Source organism: Aegilops tauschii, chromosome 6 (genome assembly GCF_002575655.3).
Source record: "Aegilops tauschii subsp. strangulata cultivar AL8/78 chromosome 6, Aet v6.0, whole genome shotgun sequence".
NCBI classification, from domain to species: domain Eukaryota; kingdom Viridiplantae; phylum Streptophyta; class Magnoliopsida; order Poales; family Poaceae; genus Aegilops; species Aegilops tauschii.
In genome coordinates, this window is record NC_053040.3 from 36916079 (window position 1) to 36943738 (window position 27660).

The window sequence follows — 27660 nt, forward strand, 5'->3', positions numbered from 1 at the left end:
CGACTGATCCAAGTACCGAAAGCATGGCACCTCCGAGTTCTGCACACGTTCAGCTCGATGACGTCCCTGCCTTCTCGATCCCTCAAGAGGGGCGAAGTAGTAGACGAGTTCCAGTAGCACGACGGCGTGGTGACGGTGTTGGTGAAGAACAATCTCCGCAGGGCTTCGCCTAAGCACTACGAAAACTATGACGGAGGATAAACTAGAGGGGACGGGGTTGCCGGCACACGGCTTGGTGTTTCTTGATCTGTCTTGGGTGCTAGCCCTACCCCTCTATTTATATGTTGAGCCTTGGGGTCGAAACTTGGAGTAAAAGCCTCCACAAAGTCGGTTTCACCCGAAAGGCAAGAGTCTTTCTCGGACTCCAGGGCCAGACGCCAGGGTTCCCTGCGTCTGGACCCAGACGCCAGGGTTCCCTGCGTCTGGACCCAGACGCCAGGGACCCTGGCGGCTGGCCCCTGGACTCCGCAAAACTTTCTTTTGCGCTTTCCAAAAACCTCGTGGGCTTTCCCTTTTGGCCCAGATAAAGTGTTCTCGTGCCCAAACATTTCGGGAAACATCCGGAACCCCTTCCGATGGATTCCGGAACCTTTCCGGAGATCAAACACTACTATCCACATATCAATCTTTACTTCCTGACCATTCCGGAGTTCCTCGTCATATCCGTGATCTCATCCAAAACTCCGAACAACATTCGGTCACCAACATACATAACTCATAGTACTATATTGTCAACGAACGTTAAGCGTGCGGACCCTACGGGTTCGAGAACTATGTAGACATGACGGAGACACCTCTCTGGTCAATAACCAATAGCGGGACCTGGATGCCCATATTGGCTCCTACATATTCTACGAAGATCTTTATCGGTCAGACCACATAACAACATACGTTGTTCCCTTTGTCATTGGTATGTTACTTGCCCGAGATTCGATCATCGGTATCTCAATACCTAGTTCAATCTCGTTACTGGCAAGTCTCTTTACTCGTTCCGTAATACATAATCCCGCAACTAACTCATTAGTTACAATGCTTGCAAGGCTTATAGTGATGTGCATTACTGAGTGGGCCCAGAGATACCTCTCCGACAATCGGAGTGACAAATCCTAATCTCGAAATACGCCAACCCAAGAAGTACCTTCGGAGACACCTGTAGAGCACCTTTATAATCACCCAGTTACGTTGTGACGTTTGGTAGCATACAAAGTGTTCCTCCGGTAAACGGGAGTTGCATAATCTCATAGTCATGGGAACATGTATAAGTCATGAAGAAAGCAATAGCAACATACTAAACGATCAAGTGCTAAGCTAATGGAATGGGTCAAGTCAATCACATCATTCTCCTAATGATGTGATCCCGTTAATCAAATGACAACTCATGTCTATGGCTAGGAAACATAACCGTCTTTGATTAACGAGCTAGTCAAGTAGAGGCATACTAGTGACACTTTGTTTGTCTATGTATTCACACAAGTATTATGTTTCCGGTTAATACAATTTCTAGCATGAATGATAAACATTTATCATGAAATAAGGACATAAATAATAACTTTATTATTGCCTCTAGGGCATATTTCCTTCAACTAGAAGCGGAACTGCCCCAAGTATTTGGCGGATAAGAAGGATGGCAAGGTGAACAAAGGTATATGTGATACATGTTATTGATGTGTACCTTACCAGAGCTCGCAGTAGCACCTGGGTATTTGATACTGGTTCTGTTGCTAATATTTGCAACTCGAAACAGGGACTACAGATTAAGCGAAGACTGATTAAGGACAAGGTGACGATGCGCGTGGGAAATGGTTCCGAAGTCGATGTGATCGCCGTCGGCACGCTACCTCTACATCTACCTTCGTGATTAGTTTTAGACCTAAATAATTGTTATTTTGTGCCAACGTTGAGCATGAACATTATATCTGGATCTTGTTTGATGCGAGACGGTTATTCATTTAAATCTGAGAATAATGGTTGTTCTATTTATATGAGTAATATCTTTTATGGTCATGCACCCTTGAAGAGTGGTCTATTTTTGTTGAATCTCGATAGTAGTGATACACATATTCATAATGTTGAAGCCAAAAGATGCAGAGTTGATAATGATACTGCAACTTATTTGTGGCACTGCCGTTTGGGTCATATTGGTGTAAAGCGCATGAAGAAACCCCATACTGATGGACTTTTGGAATCACTTGATTATGAATCACTTGGTACTTGCGAACCGTGCCTCATGGGCAAGATGACTAAAACGCCGTTCTACGGAACTATGGAGCGAGCAACTGATTTTTTGGAGATCATACATACTGATGTATGTGGTCCAATGAATGTTGAGGCTCGTGGCGGGTATCGTTATTTTGTCACCTTCACAGATGATTTAAGCAGATATGGGTATATCTACTTAATGAAACATAAGTCTAAAACATTTGAAAAGTTCAAAGAATTTCAGAGTGAAGTTGAAAATCAGCGTAACAAGAAAATAGAGTTTCTACGATCTGATCGTGGAGGAGAATATTTGAGTTACAAGTTTGGTCTACATTTGAAACAATGCGGAATAGTTTCGCAACTCACGCCACCCGGAACACCACAGCGTAATGGTGTGTCCGAACGTCGTAATCATACTTTACTAGATATGGTGCGATCTATGATGTCTCTTACTGATTTACCGCTATCGTTTTGGGGTTATGCTTTAGAGACGGCCACATTCACGTTAAATAGGGCTCCATCAAAATCCGTTGACACGACGCCTTATGAACTGTGGTTTGGCAAGAAACCAAAGTTTTCGTTTCTTAAAGTTTGGGGCTGCGATGCTTATGTGAAAAAGCTTCAACCTAATAAGCTCGAACCCAAATCGGAGAAATGTGTCTTCATAGGATACCCAAAGGAAACTGTTGGGTACACCTTCTATCACAGATCCGAAGGCAAGATATTCGTTGCCAAGAATGGATCCTTTCTAGAGAAGGAGTTTCTCTCAAAAGAAGTGAGTGGGAGGAAAGTAGAACTTGATGAGGTAAATGTACCTGCTCCTTATTGGAAAGTAGTTCATCACAGAAACCGGTTCCTGTGACACCTACACCAATTAGTGAGGAAGTTAATGATGATGATCATGAAGCTTCAGATCAAGTTACTACCAAACCTCGTAGGTCAACCAGAGTGAGATCCACACCAGAGTGGTACGGTAATCCTGTTCTGGAAGTTATGTTACTAGACCATGACGAACCTACGAACTATGAAGAAGCGATGGTTAGCCCAGATTCCACAAAATGGCTTGAGGCCATGATATCTGAGATGGGATCCATGTATGAGAACAAAGTATGGACTTTGGTTGACTTGCCCGATGATCGGCAAGCCATCGAGAATAAATGGATCTTCAACAAGAAGACTGACGCTGACGGTAATGTTACTGTCTATAAAGCTCGACTTGTTGCAAAAGGTTTTCGACAAGTTCAAGGGATTGACTACGATGAGACCTTCTCACCCGTAGCGATGCTTAAGTCTGTCCGAATCATGTTAGCAATTGCCGCATTTTATGATTATGAAATTTGGCAAATGGATGTCAAAACTGCATTCCTGAATGGATTTCTGGAAGAAGAGTTGTATACGATGCAACTGGAAGGTTTTGTCGATCCAAAGGGAGCTAAGAAAGTGTGCAAGCTCCAGTGATCCATTTATGGACTGGCGCAAGCCTCTCGGAGTTGGAATAAACGTTTTGATAGTGTGATCAAAGCATATGGTTTTATACAGACTTTTGGAGAAGCCTGTATTTACAAGAAAGTGAGTGGGAGCTCTGTAGCATTTCTGATATTATATGTGGATGACTTATTGTTGATTGGAAATGATATAGAATTTCTGGATAGCATAAAGGGATATTTGAATAAGAGTTTTTCAATGAAGGACCTCGGTGAAGCTGCTTATATATTGGGCATCAAGATCTATAGAGATAGATCAAGACGCTTAATTGGACTTTCACAAAGCACATACCTTGACAACGTTTTGAAGAAGTTTAAAATGGATCAAGCAAAGAAAGGGTTCTTACCAGTGTTACAAGGTGTGAAGTTGAGTAAGACTCAATGCCCGACCACTGCAGAAGATAGAGAGAAAATGAAAGATGTTCTCTATGCTTCAGCCATAGGCTCTATCATATATGCAATGCTGTGTACCAGATCTGATGTGTGCCTTGCTATTAGTTTAGCAGGGATGTACCAAAGTAATCCAGGAGTGGATCACTGGACAGCGGTCAAGAACATCCTGAAATACCTAAAAAGGAATAAGGATATGTTTCTCGTTTATGGAGGTGACAAAGAGCTCATCGTAAATGGTTACGTCGATGCAAGCTTTGACACTGATCCAGACGATTCTAAATCACAAACCGGATACGTGTTCATATTGAACGGTGGAGCTGTCAGTTGGTGCAGTTCTAAACAAAGCGTCGTAGCGGGATCTACATGTGACGTGGAGTACATAGCTGCTTCGGAAGTAGCAAATGAATGAGTCTAGATGAAGGAGTTCATATCCGATCTAGGTGTCATACCTACTGCATCGGGTCCAATGAAAATCTTTTGTGACAATACTGGTGCAATTGCTTTAGCAAAGGAATCTAGATTTCACAAGAGAACCAAACACATCAAGAGACACTTCAACTCCATCCGGGATCAAGTCCAGGTGGGAGACATAGAGATTTGCAAAATACATACAGATCTGAATGTTGCAGACCCGTTGACTAAGCCTCTTCCACGAGCAAAACATGATCAACACCAAGGCTCCATGGGTGTTAGAATCATTACTGTGTAAACTAGCTTATTGACTCTAGTGCAAGTGGGAGACTGAAGGAAATATGCCCTAGTGGCAATAAGAAAGTTGTCATTTATATTTCCTTATATCATGATAAATGTTTATTATTCATGCTAGAATTGTATTAACCGGAAACATGATACATGTGTGAATACATAGACAAACAGAGTGTCACTAGTATGCCTCTACTTGACTAGCTCGTTGATCAAAGATGGTTATGTTTCCTAGCCATAGACATGAGTTGTCATTTGATTAACGGGATCACATCATTAGGAGAATGATGTGATTGACTTGACCCATTCCGTTAGCTTAGCACTTGATCGTTTAGTATGTTGCTATTGCTTTCTTCATGACTTATACATGTTCCTATGACTATGAGATTATGCAACTCCCGTTTACCGGAGGAACACTTTGTGTGCTACCAAACGTCATAACGTAACTGGGTGATTATAAAGGTGCTCTACAGGTGTCTCCGAAGGTACTTGTTGGGTTGGCGTATTTTGAGGTTAGGATTTGTCACTCCGATTATCGGAGAGGTATCTCTGGGCCCACTCGGTAATGCACATCACTATAAGCCTTGCAAGCATTGCAACTAATGAGTTAGTTGCAGGATGATGTATTATGGAACGAGTAAAGTGACTTGCCGGTAACAAGATTGAACTAGGTATTAAGATACCAACGATCGAATCTCGGGCAAGTAACATACCGATGACAAAGGGAACAACGTATGTTGTTATGCGGTTTGACCGATAAAGATCTTCGTAGAATATGTAGGAGCCAATATGAGCATCCAGGTTCCGCTATTGGTTATTGACCGGAGACGTGTCTCGGTCATGTCTACATAGTTCTCGAACCCGTAGGGTCCGCACGCTTAAAGTTCGATGACGGTTATATTATGAGTTTATGTATTTTGATGTACCGAAGGTTGTTCGGAGTCCCGGATGTGATCACATACATGACGAGGAGTCTCGAAATGGTCGAGACGTAAAGATCGATATATTGGACGACTATGTTCGGACACCGGAATGGTTTCGGGGAGTATCGGGCATATACCGGAGTACCGGGGGGTTCCGGAACCCCCCGGCGAGACTAATGGGCCTATTGGGCCCTAGTGGAGAAGAGGAGGGGCGGCCAAGGGCAGCCGCGCGCCCCTTCCCCTCCAGTCCGAATTGGACAAGGAGGGGGGCGGCGCCCCCCTTTCCTTTCCCCCTCTCTCTCCTTCCCTCTCCTCTCCTACTCCCACATGGAAGTAGGACTCCTCATGGGGCGCGCCTAGGTTGGCCGGCCCCCTCCCCCTCCTCCACTCCTTTATATACGGAGAGGGAGGCACCCCTTGGAGACACAACAATTGATCCCTTGGATCTCTTAGCCGTGTGCGGTGCCCCCCTCCACCATAATCTACCTCGATAATATCGTAGTGGTGCTTAGGCGAAGCCCTGCGTCGGTAGCAACATCATCATCGTCACCACGCCGTCGTGCTGACAGAACTCTCCCTCAAAGCTCGGCTGGATCGGAGTTCGAGGGACGTCATCGAGTTGAACGTGTGCTGAACTCGGAGGTGCCGTGCGTTCGGTACTTGATCGGTCGGATCGTGAAGACGTACGACTACATCACCCGCGTTGTGCTAACACTTCCGCTTTCGGTCTACGAGGGTACGTGGACACACTCTCCCCTCTCGTTGCTATGCATCACCATGATCTTGCGGGTGCGTAGGAATTTTTTTGAAATTACTACGTTTCCCAACAGTATGAGTAATGATATTCAATTAGAGGATTCTCGAAAAAAATGATATTCACTCAGAGAGAACCTTTAAAAGTGCAATTGTATTGTATCACTACCCTTGTTGTCTAGGGGCTTCTGACTTCTGCGCCCTGTTGCACTTGAGAAGAAACTCATAAGGGATAAGACTATTAGCCTATTTCAAGGATCTACGGTTACATGACAGTTGTGCCCTGTGATAGCGGTATCACCTGACTGTATCGCACCCCTCGAAGATAGCTACCATACTACATTGCCATGGGGGCTTATATAAAGGCGAACAAGTCTCGATAGAAGGACAAGGTCACACGGGAGCCGATGCTCGTAATAAACATAGACAAGCATGATAGAAATGGTTCTTGGACTTTTTGAGTTTGAGTCCCACGCTTGGATCACCACTCTGAAGCTTAGCGTGGAGTGGAAGACTGGCCAAAAGCTTCGTCATAACAAGTACATCAAATGCTCCATCATAATAAATACACCATATCACTATTACGGCTCATGAATGATATTGTGGATCTTGGCGGACACTATGGCATGGATTAGGAGATAAATCATTTTCTACCGACCTAGACTTGCCATATATGGAGCCATAAGGGAGATGAGACCCGTATCTGGCTTGATGCTTGGCTAGGTAGATCTCCACTCTATCATGAGTTGTCGAAGTTGTTTGTTATCTGCATGGGCCGATGATGCTGGTTACCTCGGCCGCCCATAATGAGAATTGGAACTCTTGTTTCGTCGAACATTTGGGCCCGAGCTATGGCGGGGCCAGGATTGGGTCAATGCCCAAGCCACTCCAGACCACCTTTGTTACTGTAGCACTCTAGCAACAGTAAATGAAAGAACTGGGCCTCAGGCCCCAGGGCACGGCCTCGGCTGCCTGGGGCCTGTCTGTGCAACTGGGCCCGAGGAAGCCATTGCTTGGCCCAATATTCAGGTGGCCCTCCCGCCGATGTTTCCAAACTATCCGGGCGCCATATTTTGGTACTTGAACCCGCTGGGGCTATCTCTGCCGGCTTGGCATATCGCGCTCCATGTCATGCACTGACTATCGCATGGACCACACCTTTGTGGAAAGTGCACCTCCTTTTGAAGGTCAAGATCTACGTATGGCAGCTGTTGCCTGGCCGCCTCCCATCAAAGACAAAGGTGGTCAAGCGGCATGTGCTTGGCGATGGGTTGTGTCCTCTGTTTGGTGATACGAATATATTCGTGGGTATTTAACTAGTGTATTCATTAGACGATATGTGAATGTGTGTACACATGTGTGTCATAGTGGAGTGCTCCTATAAGGCGTGTAAGACGCTGGTTGTCGAAGGAATGTCCGCCTAGGGTGCTAAATGGGCCGGCCCATATAATGCTTCATCAATTGGCATCTACTGCGCCATGTACAATATTGTTTTAAGTGAATTTTTCTGTGTCTATCAATATATTAAAACCTTAAAAAATTATAAAATTTCAAAATCTTCACAAATTTTAAGAAATAATCATGAATTTGAAAAAACAACATAATGTAATAAATCTCTAGGAATGTTTAAAAAGTTCACAAAATTTTAACAATGTTCGTGAATTTTAGAAAATGTTCCTAAATTAGAAAAATGTTCTCGAATTTGAAAATATGTTCCTATATTAAAACATATTCACAAATTTTAAAACATATTTCCAATTTTAAGAAAATGTTAAGAAATTAAAAATGAAAATAGAGAAAAGAAAAAATAGAATTAAAAAACTTATAATAGCATAATGAAACACACAAAAATAAAAAATCTGGTTAGAGTGGGTTGGCCCAAATACGCACACAGGGGGTCGGTCACGTTTTATCATCAACCCCTGCACGGGACGGGATATGCCAGAGCTCCTGTTCGGCGCCTTCAGCGCCCGAACAGGTTCCTGGAGCCCACGCGCCCCTGCTCGTGGGCCGGACCAAGAAGGCAAGCGCTCCCTGGACGCTCGATCGTGTTTGAACAGTCAACCATTTACTTTTAAAAAAATATGGGGAGGTAGAGGATGCGAAATCTGATTTTTTTAGCAGTAAGAAAACGCTTTATTGATCTAAGGGGATGTTCAAAGGAATACAAATGGGATCATGCAGGTATCCTAGCCACAAATGGCCGACCCCTACTAAGCGAAATTGAAAATTTTACCAAACTATGAGCTTCTTTGTTCGTGTCTCTACCTTCATATATAATATTACAAGCCTGAAAAAGCAATTGGTTCTCCCTGATCTCACGAATGATAGTGCCATTCATGACACAAGCATCATTTTTTATGTCCTCCACTACCCCTTTGCCGTGGCATGAAATAATGACTCTGCCTAGATTCAAATCCAAGGCTAGTGCTTGAGCTTCTCGACATGCTAAGGCCTCCAAACAGGCAGGGTCTGTAACTCCAGGAAACACCATCGACGAGGATCCTAGGAACCGACCTTCGTCGTCCCTACAAATAGCAGCAGAAGCACCAGTGGCGCCATCACGGGATAGCGCTCCGTCGACATTGATTTTGACCATACCTGCTACTGGAGGTTTCCACCTCTGGGGTTGCCTAGCTGGCACCACACAAACAGTGCTATTCAGAACTTTTTTATTGCTTCCATCTCTGATATGAACCGCTGCACAAAGTGATGAGTGGCATGTGGACTCTGGAAGTTTGATTTGTGGATCGCCTTCCGCCTGGCTGTCCATGTAGCCCAAAGTGTAACTGTTAACATCACAAATTTATCGTGTGAGAGTGCCTCAATCATCGCAAACAGCCACTGCTTCGCCGATGGTTCTGTTGTGGCAACGAGGTGTTCAGCGAGATCCCCATCGGTCAAAGCCCATATACATCTCGAAGACGAGCACTCAAGCAAAGAATGGCGCCAAGAGTCTCTAGCGCCACATAGCTGACAATTATCAGAGTGCGATATTTTCCTGCATTTGCGGATATCTTCGGTAGGGATTGATTGTTTTGCTAACCACCAAAGAAAATTCCTAATCTTTCCCGGGACATCAACATGCTAAAGCTTCTTCCATCCTCCTTCTTTTGCTGCCCTATTGGAAGCGCTCGCGCGGCCCTCGAGCCATGCTTCACGCCTCCGTTTGGTGCTTGCGAGCATACGATATGGTGACTTCACAGAGAATTGTCCGTTCCTCTCAAAATGCCAACTCCAGAAGTCAGTCTCCTGCCTAGTAGAAAGCGGTATGCTCATGATGGCATCAACATCTGCTAGTAAGAATAATTGTTGTAGCAGTTCACGGTTCCATGAAGCTTTGGTATGGTCAATGAGCTCGGAAACAAAAGTGGGCCGGGCAGCCAACAAGCACACTATTGGCCTCATATTTTCATCTCTGGGGATCCATTATTTAGCCAGATGTTGCTGGATGAACCATCACCAATCCTCCTAATGAGACCTTGGCGTAAGATATCTCTCCCCTCTATAAGTGCTCTCCAAATTTTTGATGGATGGTTACCAAGTTCAGCCGACAAGATTGTTCTAGAGGGGAAGTAAATAGCTTTCATCATCCTAACACACAAGGTGTCAGGGGACTGTAGGATCCGCCATGCCTGTTTAGCCAATAAAGCTAAATTGAAAAGTTTAAAATCTCTGAATCCCAAGCCTCCCATGAACTTTGGTTGCGTCATGTCATTCCAGGAAACACACGCAGGCTTCCGATGACCATCCTTACTTCCCCACCAAAATTGACGTATGAGTTTATTCAGGTGCTCACAAAGTCCCCTTGGAAGTTTGAAACAGGACATAGAATAGACCGGCACCGCTTGAACCACTGACTTGATCAAAACTTCCTTACCCGCTGAAGAAAATAATTTTACAATCCATCATTTAACCTTATTTCAAAGTCTATCCTTTAAATATATTGATTGAAGGCTCCAGTTGCAGAGGAGCCAACATCTGAGGGCATTCCCAAATACCTGTCGTTTAGAGATCAGATGGTTCACGATTTTTAGATTGGGCAGCTAGCAACCGACCGGCCGGCCGAAAGATTGGGCCGACACCTAGTACAGAAGCACACGAAGCACACGATGGGAGAAGAACGAGTAGCGGCGGGCGCACGAAGCTGTAGCTTATAAGAGTCCTTTTTTATTTATCTTCTTTTATCATTACACTTATAATTACGACCGATAGAGTCTGTTCTGTTTAAAATGAAAATTGCAGTCGTACCGTTGCTGAAGTCATTACACGATGTTTTGTCATCATTTATATCTATATCTATATCTATATCTATATCTATATCTATATCTATATCTATACGTACTAATAAAAGGGTTATTGTTTCTTACCACCGTAATTTTCTCCGTCCTTAGTCCGTCGTTGGCTTCGTCCGTTCTTTCCATGTTTCTTACGTTCGCTTGAGTTCCAAGCCTTTCTACACGTACATCCTTTCTACTAGATGGGCCTCAGTGCACCACATGGCCCAACGAAACCGAGCTTGGCCTCGTGAAAAGTAAACGGCAGTCTCCTCCCCGCTCGATCGCTCCCCTGTTCTCAGGCGCACCAGCCGCCGGGGCCGACCTGGTCTCATAAACACCGCCGCAGGCGTCTCTGACACGGACTCCATCGCCCGTTCTGAACTTATAAAAAGGCCTTGAGTCCCAAGTTTAGTGCGTACAATCTCGCCGTTCCGCTCGACATAGCCGCACCGAAGCGTTCAATCTCATCCGCCGGCTGCTGGGTGCTCACACCGCTCCCAATATCTGGCGACCCACAGCTGCCCCTCCCAGAGCCCCTCCTAGACCTAGATCGGCTCCACACCACCACTTGCGACCCCTGGCTCCGATGAATGACAACCCACGGTTGCTCTCCTTCCTGTCTCCGGCAACCCACTACTTCGACGTTCGACCCTGCTTCGACGACCAACGAGCGTGGCGAGCACCCACGGATGCAACTCCCTTCTCTGCCGGTGCAGGAAGTGGCTCCTCCGTCCTTTAGATCCAGCAAGGTCCCAGCAACGCCAGGTCTAGAAACATTATAGCGATGAGAGCACCAGGGCCGCCGTCTCTGAATTCTGTTCAGACTTCAGAGTCAATACAAAGGAGAAGATGTTTCAGTTTTTTCTTGATAAGGAGGCTAGCTGCTTGCCCCAAAGTTTGGTCTAAACTGCCAATGCTACTTTATATTGAAGAGAGGTTTTGAGGCAGAAGGTTCCTGTGGACAGTGGATTTTTTTAGTCGCAGAGGATCTGATTGAGATTGGTTGTGGCCAATGGAGATGAGATTCTACGTGCATTAAGAACCTTTGAATTTCTTCAACCGTCATATATCCTTTTGTTTTTCTCTTGTAGCCCTGAAAAAGATTGCGAATTGTCAGCTTAATGTCCATGAAAGTTGCATATCACTTGTTCTCCTGTAAAACGCTCAGTAGTCACTATCTTAGTCCATCTGATTTTGAATTGTTAGCTTAGTGTCCATAAATGGTGCATATCACTTTGTCTTCAGTAAAAGACTCTTAGTCAGTATCTTAGTCCATTCATAATTCCTGGATTCTTGCGTCTATGCATATGTCAGTTATGCCCATATATGCTAAACGTGGTTTTCTTAACTGGCATGTAAAACCGTCTTTGGCCATGCCACGTGGTCCTGTCTTGAGGTGGAGGAGTTGCATTATTGCTGATCAAATTGGGTCTAGCAGGACATTGACATATCCTCTCTCTATAGTTCAAAGAAAGAAGCTATGGGGATCCACAGGAACCCACGACTCATAAATTGGCACCTACTGCGGAACTTTCTCCTCAAGTAATTCTTGCTGATATTGTTAGCGGTTTATGATAATTTTTGTGTCGTTTAACTCAGGAATAACCTGTTGAGCTCATTTTTCTTAATACAGGTCCTTCAGAATTGCAACTCAATATAAATGTTGGTTTTCAAAAGGGTTGTAATATCTAAGAGGTAATTTGCTGAAATTTCCTTGCAGCTGCTCTGTACTTGCATCCGTGAACAACGTATTTTTGTTTTTCATTTCCATGGAGATTATTGTACAAGCAAAATTTATCTATTAATATTACACAATTTTTTCCGCTCAATATATTATTCGAGTTCTTCCGTCCGTGAATTATTGCGTGCCAGATCGGTAAATGTATTTTTCTTGGTTGTTAGTATTGTCTCCTAGGTCCTAGCCCCTTTTAGAGGTCTATTAATCATTCTTTTGTGTAGTTTGAATCTTCCTGTTGCATCAATAAATATACGTTCAGGCAGCAGTTGTTTGTTTGACCTTGAAGTTTGAGCAGTTTATGCCGCGTTAACCTGTGCAAACGGTTAAAATGGCCCAGCTATTAAAAGGAATAAACATAGAGTTTCAGAAAGAATGCTTATTGTTCTTGCATTCTCCATGAATAGGTATTTCCACATACCATAACAGGAATAGAACTAATATGTTTCGTTGTCCTTTGTTATGTTCACTTGAAAGATCTTCACAATGGTCCTTTTAGGGCCCAGCCACAACTTATAGCAAATTATACAACACTACGATAATTAGCTTTAGGTTGTCGCACCTATAATTTGTGGTCATGTGGTTTTTATGTCATTGTAAATTTGAAATGTATACTCAGGTTTTAGTGGCTACAATAATGTAGTCAGTTTCTATCATAATTATTTTGGCAGGGAAGTTTCTATCATGATCATATTATATATTTCTTTGTGACCGAGTTCCCATGCATTCATAGTATAATTTTTTGTTGAGTCGGCTTTGCAATCAAGAAGGGTTTCTTTTTTGTCCTGCACGTAGATACCTCAAGATTTTCTTTAAGATGTTGTTGCGGCCGTCGGCGTTGTTAAGGTTTGTAAGAAGGCTACTAAAACTAATCATAAATTATTCTATAGGTTTGTAAGAAAATATTTATTTATTTTATGTCCATTGCAGCGCCCACGGTCTTATCTACATATTTAATCTACATGCAATTGATGTCATGCTTTATCACAAAATTAAATATTTGGATTAATACTTTTTTTGAGGATTGGATTAATACTTATTCAATGCATTTTCATGCATTATTGAATATTTAACATTGTTTTAAATGAATTTATTGAGCTTGGTATATGAAAAGATTTTTTCTCTCAGTTGCAATCGCATGGGCACAATATCAAACCATATGGTATCCTAGCTCTCAGGCAACAAAGAATCACGGAACTCAGGCATACAAGAGGAATCATACCACATACAGGTGTCATACGCAGTACAATCGAAGTCGCTCACATACGCTCACCTCTACGAACGAACGCACGCACGCACACCCTACCCTAAGAGCACCTCCGAGAGACTGAATCGACACATCATCTTGAGATTGATGAAGTCGCCACAAACGCCTTCGTAGTTGACGGGAACATCTACTCCCACTACACGCACATCTCTAAAAGGTCTGAAATAAATCCAGAAAAATGCAAGCACCAATGTCAAGTCTAGGACTTGAACTCTCGTGGGCTGGGGACCACAGGTTGGTTCGCACATGTGCGGGTCTTGAGCCATGCTTATTAGGCTATGGAGGTGCTATTTCTATCTCCTGTTACAACGCACGAGCATGTGTGCTAGTCAAAGTAAAAGGATGTCGCCTTTCGCACCATCCGTTCTGGCTACAAAGATATATACTTAACCAACTTGGTGCGTGTGTATCGGCCGATCTTGTTCCACACCGGCCGTCGTGTCTTGCGTTGATCTTGGCCTGAATCGGCATACGAGCAATGACGGCCCAGGAGGAACAACCGGACTGGTTGAACCTCCCCTCCGATCTACTCACCATCATCGCGCGGAGGTCCCGCGACGCCGTCACCGGGCTCACCGCGTTCCGCTCCGTGTGCCGGACATGGCGCGCTGCGGCAGGGCCAGCGCCGCGCCTCCTGCTCCTGCTCCCCCTTCCCCGCCCCACGCGGCTCGTCTTTCCCTTGGCGCGTGGCTGGTCGATCGTCTTCGATGTCCGCGACGCCGCCTGCCACCTCTCGCACCTGGCCACGGGAGCCACGGCCGCCCTGCCCAGGCTCAACGCCTCCCGCGACGCTGGCAGCGACGTGGTCAGGCACGTCAGATACCTGGATTGCAACGACCTGGAGACGGCGATCCGTTGCGGCTGGATCTACCCAACCTACCTCGACTTCGCCGACTGCTTGCGCTTCGCCGTCCACATCCCGCCCGGCTCCGGCTCCCCGGCGGGCATGACGATCATGATGTACCACATGATGCACGAGGAGACGAGCATGCTCTTCTGCCGCCCCGGAGACGCGGCCTGGACCAAGGAGGGGAAGCCCAACCACACCGGCTACGGCTAGTTCGACTCGGCCTACCACGACGGCAGGATGTTCGGCATGGCCGTCAACGGCCAGATGGCCGTCTTCGACGCCTCCACGCTCGACGCCCTCCAGCTGGTCCAGATCCCGCCGGCCACGCCTAAGCTCGCCAACAAGATGTACGGCTGCTGCTGTCGGATGGAAGAGTTCAATTATGCCCACCTTGTTGCGTTGCCGAGCAAGCTGGTTCTGGTCAGGACCACCGTCAAGTCTTCCCGGCCGGTGGCCTTCACCATCTTCGAGTTAGTCTCTGCGCCTGACGGGCGGCTCGCCTGGCGCATGGTGGCCGATGCTGGCAACTACGAGTTGTTCGTGGATGGATACCACACCACCTTCATGGAAAACGACGGCGCCAACGGGGGCGGAACTTGGATCTATGTTCATGAGACGCAATATCTTGCTTACACGACGGCCTACCGCTACAGCGTGCAGCATAAAAAGTTGGAATGCGTCTACAAGTCACCCAAGGGTGCCAGTCCCGAGTTCTCAACCAAGTCCACTTGGTTTGTTCCCTAGCCAGCTTGTTTAATTAATCAGAATGTTAAAAATCAGATGTCAGATTTTTAAGCATTGCAAAACACTAGTAGGAAAAGGGGCTTTTACCTTGGTTTGTAAGGGCCTTTTGTCCCGGTTCTCAAACCGGGACTAAAGGGTCGTTACTAAAGCCCTAACCCTTTAGTCCCGGTTCTTACACGAACCGGGACAGAAGGTCTTCCACATGGCCGCTGCTGCCAGCCCAGGCAGGGGGGCCTTTGGTCCCGGTTGGTGCCACCAACCGGGACCAATAGGCAGGGCTTTTTGTCCCGGTTGGTGCCACCAACCGGGACCAATAGGCATCCACGCGTCAGCAGCTGGCAGGAGCTGAGGTTTTTGTTTTTTTTGAAAGGGGGGTGGTTTAGGGGTTTTGGGGGGTTAATTTAGGTGTTTCATATATTGTGTTAGCTAGCTAATTAATAGAGAGAAGTGTCATCTCTTATCTCCGTGCTTGGTCGACGCTACGTACTATATACGTATGGAGAGGAGTAGACACGCTAGCTAGTAATCAAATGAAGGAAACAGAAGATCGTCATGAACATATGCATACAGAGAGAAGTGATATCGACCACCTCTCCTTCTCCGAGATATTGGTCGAACAACAAGTTCTCGTATATCTATCCGTCACTACCGGCTACATATATACAATAATTATCTCTTACAATACAATCTCCTAATTAAACTGTAGGAACACAGGGTCCACATAGTATTCTCCGTTTTCAGCGATCACGTGGTCAAGGAAGAATGCCGCCAATTCCTCTTGAATTCCTCGCATACGATCTGGTGCTAGGAGTTCATCCCGCTTCCGAAACATCTAATTTGAAGAAGGGGGTCAATACATATATATATGAATAAATGAAACTCAACACAAATGATGGTAATAAAATAAAATTGTGAATGTTATTGCTTACGCACTTCATATTGTTCTTCAGTGTAGCCCCGCTCACAGGTCGTGTAGCGGATGGACTCGCAAACGTAGTATCCACAGTAATTATTCCCGGGTTCCTGCCACAACCACTTTACAAGAAATAGAGGTCAATCAAACTGATAAGCAAGCATGCTAAATGGTATTGATGAAACTAGCGCTTGAATCACTAGGAGATGCGCGGAACATGCTACTATAGTACTTACTTTCGGGTGATTAAATTGCAGCTTCTTCGGCAGTCCCGGAGCTTTTGTGATGAATTTTCTCCAAACCCTGCCAGACAAAGAAAACAATTACTTGATATCAGGAAATGAACAAAGTTGCTGATATGGTGGATAATGATCGATTTAACTTACTTCTCCAGCATTTGAGTCATGTTCGCATAGTCCTGGGGATCTTTTCGTCTCGAGTCTAAGACGGTTACTACTCCCTGCTCAAGCTTAATCTCTAGGAGAATATAGTGGAAGCTGCGCATGCATGCATAAGTCATCAATTACATTACCATAACCTGGACTAATAAGGGAAACCGAATATGCACAAGATAGTAACACTCACTTGAAGTTGTAAGGAAAGAGTATTATATCTTTTTTTTTGATTTAATACCAACGATTGTAGCAAGTTGGCCTCGGCTTCTTTGGGATGTTTTTCAACCGTATATGCATCTATGAGATTTGTGTTAATGAACCCAATATCACCGATTTGTCTTTTCTTCAATTCGGCGATCTTCAATCTGCATAATATAGTGAGGATAATTATAAATACATGCAATGAAAGAGCTGACCTATATAGAGAGACTTAATGACAGAAGTAGTACTACTTACAGACTGTAGCAAGTGATCGTTGTTTTATCGAGGGCCTTTTGATTGTAAAACTGGAAGAAATCCTCAAATGGAACATTTAGCAGATCAATTCCAACGAGGTCATGCTCCGGTTTAACTCTCAGCTTCAAAGTATTCATCCCATCAGACTCTCTGCAGGTTTTCATGTACCAATCATGTAGTCTTCGCATCATCGTTGTTAGAGATCTTTCATCTTTGACGAGAGGCTTCCCGTAATGGTATTTGTGTTCGTCCACCTCCATGATTTCATAATGTACATCGTCGGGCAGGTAATCTCCAAGATTGCTATAGCCAGGCACCATACTCGGATCATTAGCGACGATGTCTCTTGACACCTTGAGTGGGGGGCACGATTGGTTCGCTTGTTCGCCGAGCTGGGCAATTTTTTTCCCAGCTCGTCGTTCTTTTAACCTTTGATCACTGACAGTACTTCCCGACCGCTCCGCTTCGGCATATGTCTTTGCAAGAATGCGCTCATAGTTGCCTCTCGGCGGAGACTTTGGTGGTTTTGTCAGGGCAGCCAGAGTGCGCTTTGCTTTCACCGGATCTACCTTCTCCTCCGGAGGTGGATGTTTCTTTGCTTTCACCCCTTCAAAGAAGTTTGTCACTTCGGCTCGCACGATCTTCCTGGTTTCGTCCTCGGTCCTCTCGTATGGTAACTTCTCTGGAGTCTTCAGAGAAGGACCGAATCTGTATTGCCTCCCGCCTCTGGCAGCTGTACTGCTAGACGCCGGCAGAGCAGATGGAGAGGCTGCGGCTGTCTTCTTTCCTTGCTTACGAGGCGGAGGAGAAGGACTACGACGCGCCGGAGCAGCCGCAGCGGCGGCGGGTCTCTTCCGCCCTTGCTGACGAGGCGGAGAAGGAGGAGGCTGGCTGCTCTGGCGCGCCGGCACTGGCGGAGAAGGAGGCGGAGTGCCGCCACGTGCCGGAGAAGGAGACTGAGTGCCCTGATCACTCGCCGGAGGAGGAGGCGGAGGAGGAGGCGGAGTGCCCTTACTCGCCGGAGCCGTCCAGTTCGGAAGCTTGATGAGCTCCTTCCGCCATAGGCATGGAGTCTTTAGAGCAGAACCCAGCCGAGTCTCCCCTTCACCGGTAGGGTAGTCAAGCTGGAGCTCCTCAAATCCCTCCGTTATTTCATCCACCATCACCCTAGCATATCCTTCTGGAATCGGCCGGCAGTGGTAGGTTGCGCCGAGTTCAGGAGGTAAAACAGAGCCAACAGCCGCCTTGACTTTGAAGTTCTGCCATTCCGCCATAAGGTGGCAATATTGAGACTCCGTGATAGCATCCACGGGGTAGCTAGCAGGAGCCGCATGCTCCAGCTGAAGCAGCTCGGTGGAAGCCACGCTGCTTCTCCGCTGAGATGGCGGTGTAGCTTCGGGGGCAGTTTCGGCATGTCGATTGCCGTCTCGTTCCTCTATCGCTTGAACCCTTTCGTGCAGCTTCTGAATTTGGATCTGCTCCACTTTTTTCCTTCTCTCCTGGCTTTTGTAACCGCCCGCGTCCGGAAAACCAGCCTTCCACGGAACGGAGCCTGGTGTGCCTCGTGTCCGTCCAGGGTGCTCAGGATTCCCGAGGGCCATTGTGAGCTCGTCGTTCTCTTTGTCTGGAACGAACGTCCCTTCCTGCGCTGCATCGATATATTGCTGAATCTTCTTGAATGGTATTCTCAAAAGCTCGTTCATCCAAACGCACCTCCCTGATACAGGGTCCAAGGTTTCGCCAGCCCCGAAGAACCAAGTCCGGCAACGGTCTGTCCAGTTCATTGTCTGTGGTTCGATCCCTTTTTCAAGCAGATCATTCTCAGCCTTGGCCCACTTAGGTCGGGCTTTGAGGTAGCCACCTGACCCCGTGCGATGGTGAAGCTTCTTCTTCGCAGCATTCTTCTTGTTTGTCGCTGACATCTTCTTACTCTTTTCCGATGTCTTGTGGGCCACAAATGCGGGCCAGTGATCTCTGATCTTCTCATACCGGCCGATGAATTCTGGTGTCTCTTCTTTGTCGACAAACGTTTTCAGCTCATTCTTCCACCTCCTGAATAGGTCTGCCATGTTCTTAAGAGCATGAAACTTGATTAATTGCTCTATAACTGGCTTCTCCGGATCCTTCTCTGGCGGTAGGGTGAAATTTGCCTTCAGCTTAGTCCAAAGATCATCTTTCTGCATATCATTGACATAAGACACCTCAGGGTCTTCCTTCTTAGGCTTATACCATTGGTGGATGCTGATCGGGATCTTGTCCCTAACTAGAACCCCGCACTGAGCAGCAAATGCATCCTTTGTCCGGATGGGTTCAATCGGTTGGCCGTCGCGCGCGATTGCTGTGATCTCAAACCTTTCATCCGAGCGCAACTTTCTCTTCGGGCCTCGTCTCTTTACCGCAGTTGTGCTCGATCCGGAGGGCTAGAAAAAAGAAGAAAGACGAGTGTTAATTAATATGTGTACATACCAAAACAATGAATGCATCAATTAGCTAGTCAACACAGGCTTAACAAATATATTTACCTGGACGGACTCTGTTCGGTCACCGGAGCCGTCACCACGGGCTCCTTCTTGCACCAGCATTGGGTCACCGGAGCCATCATAATCATGTCTTTCCTCCTCCACTCTTCGATCACCGTAGCCTGCTTCTTCACCCTGTTCCTCCAGACCATCATTGTCGTTAAGATACGACAAGATATCACCTCCGGCTAAGATTATGTCCCCCAACACCTCTTCTGCTTGCTCGTCTCGTCCGTGCTCCATTGTTTCTGCAAATATTACAACATGGCAATTATTACACAAACATGACAGCAGGTGGATATATTAGTGCAAACGTAGACCTAGCTTATTCCGAGTTTGGGGTGGCCTAGGCAACGCTTCAAGGGTAGGGGCACGGCGGGAGGGGGTAGGAGACCGACATCGTTTTTTTCTAGGGTTTGGGTGTCCTCGAGAGTTTTGGTCGAGCAAGAGGGCCGGGGGGTGCTCCCGTGGTATAAGTTATCACGGTCGAGAGGGGGTATAAATATCGACCGTCCATCATGTTGAAGTTATCTGGGAGGGAGTTATATATATCGACAACGACGACATACATACATGGGAAAATAATGTTATCGGGGAGGGGGTATATCGACCCCCCCACGTGTTGAAGTTATCGGGAGGGGGTTATATCGACAACGACGACATACGTACATGGGAAAATAATATTATTGGCGGGGAGGGGGTATATCGACCCCCCCTCGTGTTGAAGTTATCGGGAGAGGGGTATATCGACGACGACAGACCCGATAAAACATAAGAAAATGAAGAAGAAATAAAAAGAGGAGAAGAAGAAAAGGAATAGAGGAGAAGATTGAAGAAAACAGAAGAAGAAGAAAAAAGAGGAGAAGAAGAAAGGTTTTCTATTTTTTCTTCTTCTCTTCTATTCCTTTCTTCTTCTCCTCTTCTTTTTCTTCTTTTTTGCTCTTCTTATTTATTTCTCCTCTTCTTCCTCTCCTCTTCTTCTCCTTTCTTCCTCTTCTTATTTTCCTTTTTATATGAACATATCATCATATATATGAACATACATTTTCTTTGCATATGCATATGAACATACATACATACATACATACATACACAAAAAATTCTAAAAATCTGCCTAAAAAAATTATATGAAAAAAAGCATACATGATCCATCCATCCATATAATGAACATATACATCATCCATCCATCCATATAATCAACATATGCATATGAAAAAAAATTATATGAAAAAAAATTATATGAAGAGGATCGAGGGGACAGGGAGGAAAGGGGGTCGCCGGAGCCGGACCGAACGGGGAGGAGGGGCGGCGTCGAGGCAGGGCGGCAGTGGGGGCGGGCGCTGGCGACGACGACAATGGTGGGGGCGGGCCGGGGCGCAGGGGCTCGGCCGTGCGTGCTCGGGGACGGGGCAGGGGCACGGGGCGGCGGCCGGCGTGGGCTCGGGCGCGGGGCAGGGGCACGGGGAGACAGGGATGGCGGCCGGCGGCGGCGACGGCGACGAGGAGCGCGCGAGCGATTTGGGCAGCCTGGCGGCGGGGCCAACTGGCTAGGGAGGCAAGGGAGATGTGAAATTTTCACAAGTCCTGGTTATATAGCAAGGGCATTGGTCCCGGTTCGTGGCACCAACCGGGACCAATGCCACCCTTTAGTCCCGGTTGGTGCCACCAACCGGGACCAAAGGTCCCTTTTCAGCAGCCCAAAGGGCGGGAACCGTGGGCCTTTGGTCCCGGTTGGTGCCACCAACCGGGACTAAAGGGTGGCATTGGTCCTGGTTGGTGCCACGAACCGGGACCAAAGGGCCTTGCACAGCGGCGTGGTGATGGGAGTTTAGTCCCACCTCGCTAGCTGAGAGAGAGCCGCACATGTTTATAAGGTGCGGTGCGCCTGAGCTATCGAGCTCCTCTCTAAAGCAGGCTTTCGGGCCTAACCTCTCTGTACATGCCTGTGCGCCTACTGGGCCTTCTGCGGGCCTGAATCCTGGCCCATGGATGGGTTTCTAGTCGTATTCAGGCCGTGGTGGCCCAGTAGGTGGCATAATTTTTATTTTTTGCCTGTTTTTTTGTTTTCTTTTTTGCTTTATTTATTTTTTTTGTTTCTACTTACAACAAAAAACTTATTTATTTTATTTTATTTTGTTTCTAAGTACTTATTTATTTTACTTTACGATAATTCTTTTTGCTATTAAAGTTTGTATCAAAAAAAGTTCTTTATGAAAATTCTTTTTGCTGTATTTAGTTTTTTTGTTTTCTTTTTTGCTATATTTATTTTGTTTTGTTTCTACTTACAACAAAAAACTTATTTATTTTATTTTGTTTCTAATTACTTATTTATTTTACTTTATGATAATTCTTTTTGCTATTAAAGTTTCTATCAAAAAAAGTTCTTTATGAAAATTCTTTTTGCTATTAATGATTTTGAGCAGAAAATACTTCGATAATTTTAGTTGCATCAATTTTATATGATTTTAGTTTCACTAATAATAGAGGTTTCTTATAATGTTTTGAACATAAAATACTTTGTTAATTTTAGTTTCATAAATTTTATTAAAGTTTATTTTATTTTGTCGGAACACAAGAAGTCCGGAGTTGTAATAAGTTATTAAAAATAAAAAAGAGGCGCAATGCTCGTTGATTTGCTTGAAGCCTTTTGGAATAGTGTAGACTGCACTGCACATAGCTCGATGCAGTCTACCTTATTCCTCAAGGCTTGAAGCTAAGCAACGTGAGCATTGCGCCTCTTCTTCATCGTCTCTGCACTCAGGGCTTATAAACCGCTCCTAGTGCCTCTCAGCTAGCGAGGTGGGACTAAAAAACTGCTTAGTAAGAAACTCTAGTACCGGTTCGTGCCACGAACAGGTACTAAAGGTGCTCGTGGGGCCACAGCCTCATTAGTACCGGTTCGTGGCACCAACAGGGACCAAAGGGTGGAATTGGTCCCGGTTCGTGCCACCAACCGGGACCAATGGCCTTGCACAGCGGCGTGGTGGTGAGTTTAGTCCCACCTCGCTAGCTAAGAGAGAGCCGCACCTGTTTATAAGGTGCGGTGCACCTGAGCTGTCGAGCTCCTCTCTAAAGCAGGCTTACGGGCCTAACCTCTCTGTACATGCCTGTGGGCCTACTGGGCCTTCTGCGGGCCTGAATCCTGGCCCATGGATGGGTTTCTAATCGTATTCAGGCCGTGGTGGCCCAGTAGGTGGCATAATTTTTAATTTTTGGCTTGATATTTTTCATGCATTTACTAATTATTTTGAGCTATAAGACCCTAAAATTGAAAAGAATTTCAAATGAACTCTGAAAAGGTTGAAAGTTGGCATGGTATCATCATTTCATCCACATAGCATGTGCAAGAAAGTTGAGAGGGTTACGGCAAAAATGGACAATGGTATCATACTCGTCTATTACAAAGTTGGCATGGTATCATCATAATAGTTGCGGGAGAAAGTCTTCGCTTTTTCTTCGCTCGTGTCATTTGCTTATTGCGCCGTAACCATGGATAATCTTCATCGTTTATCAGGATGCTTGGGTCAGCCTTGACTTTGAAGGGAGGAATTTCATGAAACTTTTCATAATCTTCAGACATGTCTGTCTTGCCCTCCACTCCCACAATGTCCCTTTTTCCTGAAAGAACTATGTGGCGCTTTGGCTCATCGTATGATGTATTCGCTTCCTTATCTTTTCTTTTCCTCGGTCTGGTAGACATGTCCTTCACATAGATAACCTGTGCCACATCATTGGCTAGGACGAACGGTTCGTCAGTGTACCCAAGATTGTTCAGATCCACTATTGTCATTCCGTACTGTGGGTCTACCTGTACCCCGCCTCCTGACAGATTGACCCATTTGCACTTAAACAAAGGGACCTTAAAATCATGTTCATAGTCAAGTTCCCATATGTCCATTATGTAACCATAATATGTGTCCTTTCCCCTCTCGGTTGCTGCATCAAAGCGGACACCGCTGTTTTGGTTGGTGCTCTTTTGATCTTGGGCGATCGTGTAAAATGTATTCCCATTTATCTCGTATCCTTTGTAAGTCAATACAGTCGAAGATGGTCCCCTGGACAACGAGTACAACTCATCACAAACAGTGGTGTCACCTCTGAGACGTGTTTCCAACCAACTGCTGAAAGTCCTAATGTGTTCACATGTAATCCAGTCGTCACACTGCTCCGGGTGTTTGGAGCGCAGACTGTTCTTGTGTTCATCGACATACGGGGTCACCAAGGTAGAGTTCTTTAGAACTGTGTAGTGTGCTTGAGACCAAGAATATCCGTCCCTGCATATTATTGAGTCCCCCCTCCAAGCGTGCCTTTTCCAGTCAGTCTACCCTCATACCGCGATTTAGGGAGACCTATCTTCTTAAGGCCAGGAATGAAGTCAACACAAAACCCAATGACATCCTCTGTTTGATGGCCCATGGAGATGCTTCCTTCTGGCCTAGCGCGGTTATAGACATATTTCTTTAGGACTCCCATGAACCTCTCAAAGGGGAACATATTGTGTAGAAATACGGGCACCAGAATGACAATCTCGTCGACTAGATGAACTAGGACGTGCGTCATGATATTGAAGAAGGATGGTGGGAACACCAGCTCGAAACTGACAAGACATTGCGCCACATCACTCCTTAGCCTTGGTATGATTTCTGGATCGATCACCTTCTGAGAGATTGCATTGAGGAATGCACATAGCTTCACAATGGCTAATCGGACGTTTTCCGGTAGAAGCCCCCTCAATGCAACCGGAAGCAGTTGCGTCATAATCACGTGGCAGTCATGAGACTTTAGGTTCTGGAACTTTTTCTCTGGCATATTTATTATTCCCTTTATATTCGACGAGAAGCCAGTCGGGACCTTCATACTGAGCAGGCATTCAAAGAAGATTTCTTTCTCTTCTTTCGTAAGAGCGTAGCTGGCAGGACCTTCATACTGCTTCAGAGGCATGCCGTCTTTTTCGTGCAAACGTTGCAGGTCCTCCCGTGCCTCAGGTGTATCTTTTGTCTTCCCATACACGCCCAAGAAGCCTAGCAGGTTCACGCAAAGGTTCTTCGTCACGTGCATCACGTCGATTGAAGAGCGGACCTCTATCTCTTTCCAGTAGGGTAGGTCCCAAATATAGATTTCTTCTTCCACATGGGTGCGTGTCCCTCAGCGTCCTTCGGAACAGCTAGTCTGCCGGGACCCTTTCCAAAGATTACGTGTAAATCATTGACCATAGCAAGTACGTGATCACCGGTACGCATGGCGGGCTTCTTCCGGTGATCTGCCTCGCCTTTGAAATGCTTGCCTTTCTTTCGACATTGATGGTTGGTCGGAAGAAATCGACGATGGCCCAGGTACACATTCTTCCTGCTTTTGTCCAGGTATATACTTTCAGTGTCATCTAAACAGTGCGTGCATGCGTGGTATCCCTCGTTTGTCTGTCCTGAAAGGTTACTGAGAGCGGGCCAATCGTTGATGGTTACAAACAGCAACGCGTGCAGGTTAAATTCCTCCTGTTTGTGCTCATCCCACGTACGTACACTGTTTCCATTCCACAGCTGTAAAAGTTCTTCAACTAATGGCCTTAGGTACACATCAATGTCGTTGCCGGGTTGCTTAGGGCCTTGGATGAGAACTGGCATCATAATGAACTTCCGCTTCATGCACATCCAAGGAGGAAGGTTATACATACATAGAGTCACGGGCCAGGTGCTGTGATTGTTGCTCTGCTCCCCGAAAGGATTAACGCCATCCGCGATTAAACCAAACCATATGTTCCTTGGGTCAGCTGCAAACTCAGCCCAGTACTTTCTCTGGATTTTTCTCCACTGCGACCCTTCAGCGGGTGCTCTCAACTTCCCGTCTTTCTTACGGTCCTCACTGTGCCATCGCATCAACTTGGCATGCTCTTCGTTTCTGAACAGGCGTTTCAACCGTGGTATTATAGGAGCATACCACATCACCTTCGCAGGAACCCTCTTCCTGGGGGGCTCGCCATCAACATCACCAGGGTCATCTCGTCTGATCTTAGACCGCAATGCACCGCATACCGGGCATGCGTTCAGATCCTTGTACGCACCGCGGTAGAGGATGCAGTCATTAGGACATGCATGTATCTTCTGCACCTCCAATCCTAGAGGGCATACGACCTTCTTTGCTGCGTATGTACTGTCAGGCAATTCGTTATCCTTTGGAAGCTTCTTCTTCAATATTTTCAATAGCTTCTCAAATCCTTTGTCAGGCACAGCATTCTCTGCCTTCCACTGCAGCAATTCCAGTACGGTACCGAGCTTTGTGTTGCCATCTTCGCAATTGGGGTACAACCCTTTTTTGTGATCCTCTAACATGCGATCGAACTTCAGCTTCTCCTTTTGACTTTCGCATTGCGTCCTTGCATCGACTATGACCCGGCGGAGATCATCATCATCGGGCACTGGTTCCTCTTGATCTTCAGCAGCTTCCCCCCTTGCAGCATCATTGGGCACATCGTCTGGTTCCTCTTGATCTTCAGCAGCTTCCCCCGTTGCAGCATCACCGTATTTAGGGGGCACATAGTTGTCATCATCCTCTTCTTCTTCGCCGTCTTCCATCATAACCCCTATTTCTCTGTGCCTCGTCCAAACATTATAGTGTGGCATGAAACCCTTGTAAAGAAGGTGGGTGTGAATGATTTTCCGGTCAGAGTAAGACTTCGTATTCCCACATATAGGGCATGGACAACACATAAAACCATTCTGCTTGTTTGTCTCAGCCAGTTCGAGAAAATCATGCACGCCCTTAATGTACTCGGAGGTGTGTCTGTCACCGTACATCCATTGCCGATTCATCTGCGTGCATTATATATAATTAAGTGTGTCAAAAACCATTACAGAACATCATGAATAGATAATTAAGTGACCAAATTAATAGAAGTTCATCATCACATTAAAACCAAAGTACATACATAGTTCTCATCTAACAACATGTATATAGCTCTCCAGAGCATCTAATTAATTAAACCATACATTGAAACTATGTAAAACATTTCAATGCGAAAACAAATGCGATCATAATCGCAACCAAGGTAACAATTGATCCAACGGCATAATGATACCAAGCCTCAGTATGAATGACATATTTTCTAATCTTTCTAATCTTCAAGCGCATTGCATCCATCTTGATCTTGTGATCATCGACGACATCCGCAACATGCAACTCCAATATCATCTTCTCCTCCTCATTTTTTTATTTTTTCCTTCAAATAATTGTTTTCTTCTTCAACTAAATTTAACCTCTCGACAATAGGGTCGGTTAGAATTTCCGGTTCAACCACCTCCTAGATAAATAAAATCTATGTCACGTTGGTCGGTATATTTGTCATAAACAATAAATGAACCAAATAGTTATAAAAAGATAATATATACCACATCCGAATCATAGACAGGATGAGGGCCGACGGGGGCGGATACCAAAACCATCGCACTATGTAATAAGAAGGAATAATAAAAGTAACAAAATTACACAAGTAACTATCTAAAGTAAGAATTTTTTCCATTCAGAAAGAAGATAAGAAAGAAGACGGGGACGGGACGTGACGGACTGCTAAACCTAGACAAATCTCGGGGAAAATGGAGCTCGGAGGTCGAGTTTCGAGAGGACAAAGATTAATTAGTGTGGCTCAGACATTTCATCGAACACCTCATGTGCATAGGAGGTGAGCTAGAGCACCCAAATGCCCTCCCCTCGCCGGCCAGAAAAAACAGAGCACTCTGGAGTGCTCTGCTGTGGCGATGGGGTATATATAGGGAACTCAGTGGTCCCGGTTCGTGGCACCAACCGGGACTAAAGGCCTTTGGTCCCGGTTGGTGCCACTAACCGGGACCAATGCCCCCTTTAGCCCCGGTTGGTGGCACCAACCGGGACCAAAGGCCTTGTGCTGCCCCGCGTCAAAAGTTTAGTCCCACCTCGCTAGTTGAGAGAGCTCGAGAGTGGTTTATAAGCGTTGCTGCGCCCACCCCCTCGAACTCCTCTCAACTGCAGGCTTTCGGGCCTAACTGTTCTCTTTGCCTGTGGGGCCTACTGGGCCTTC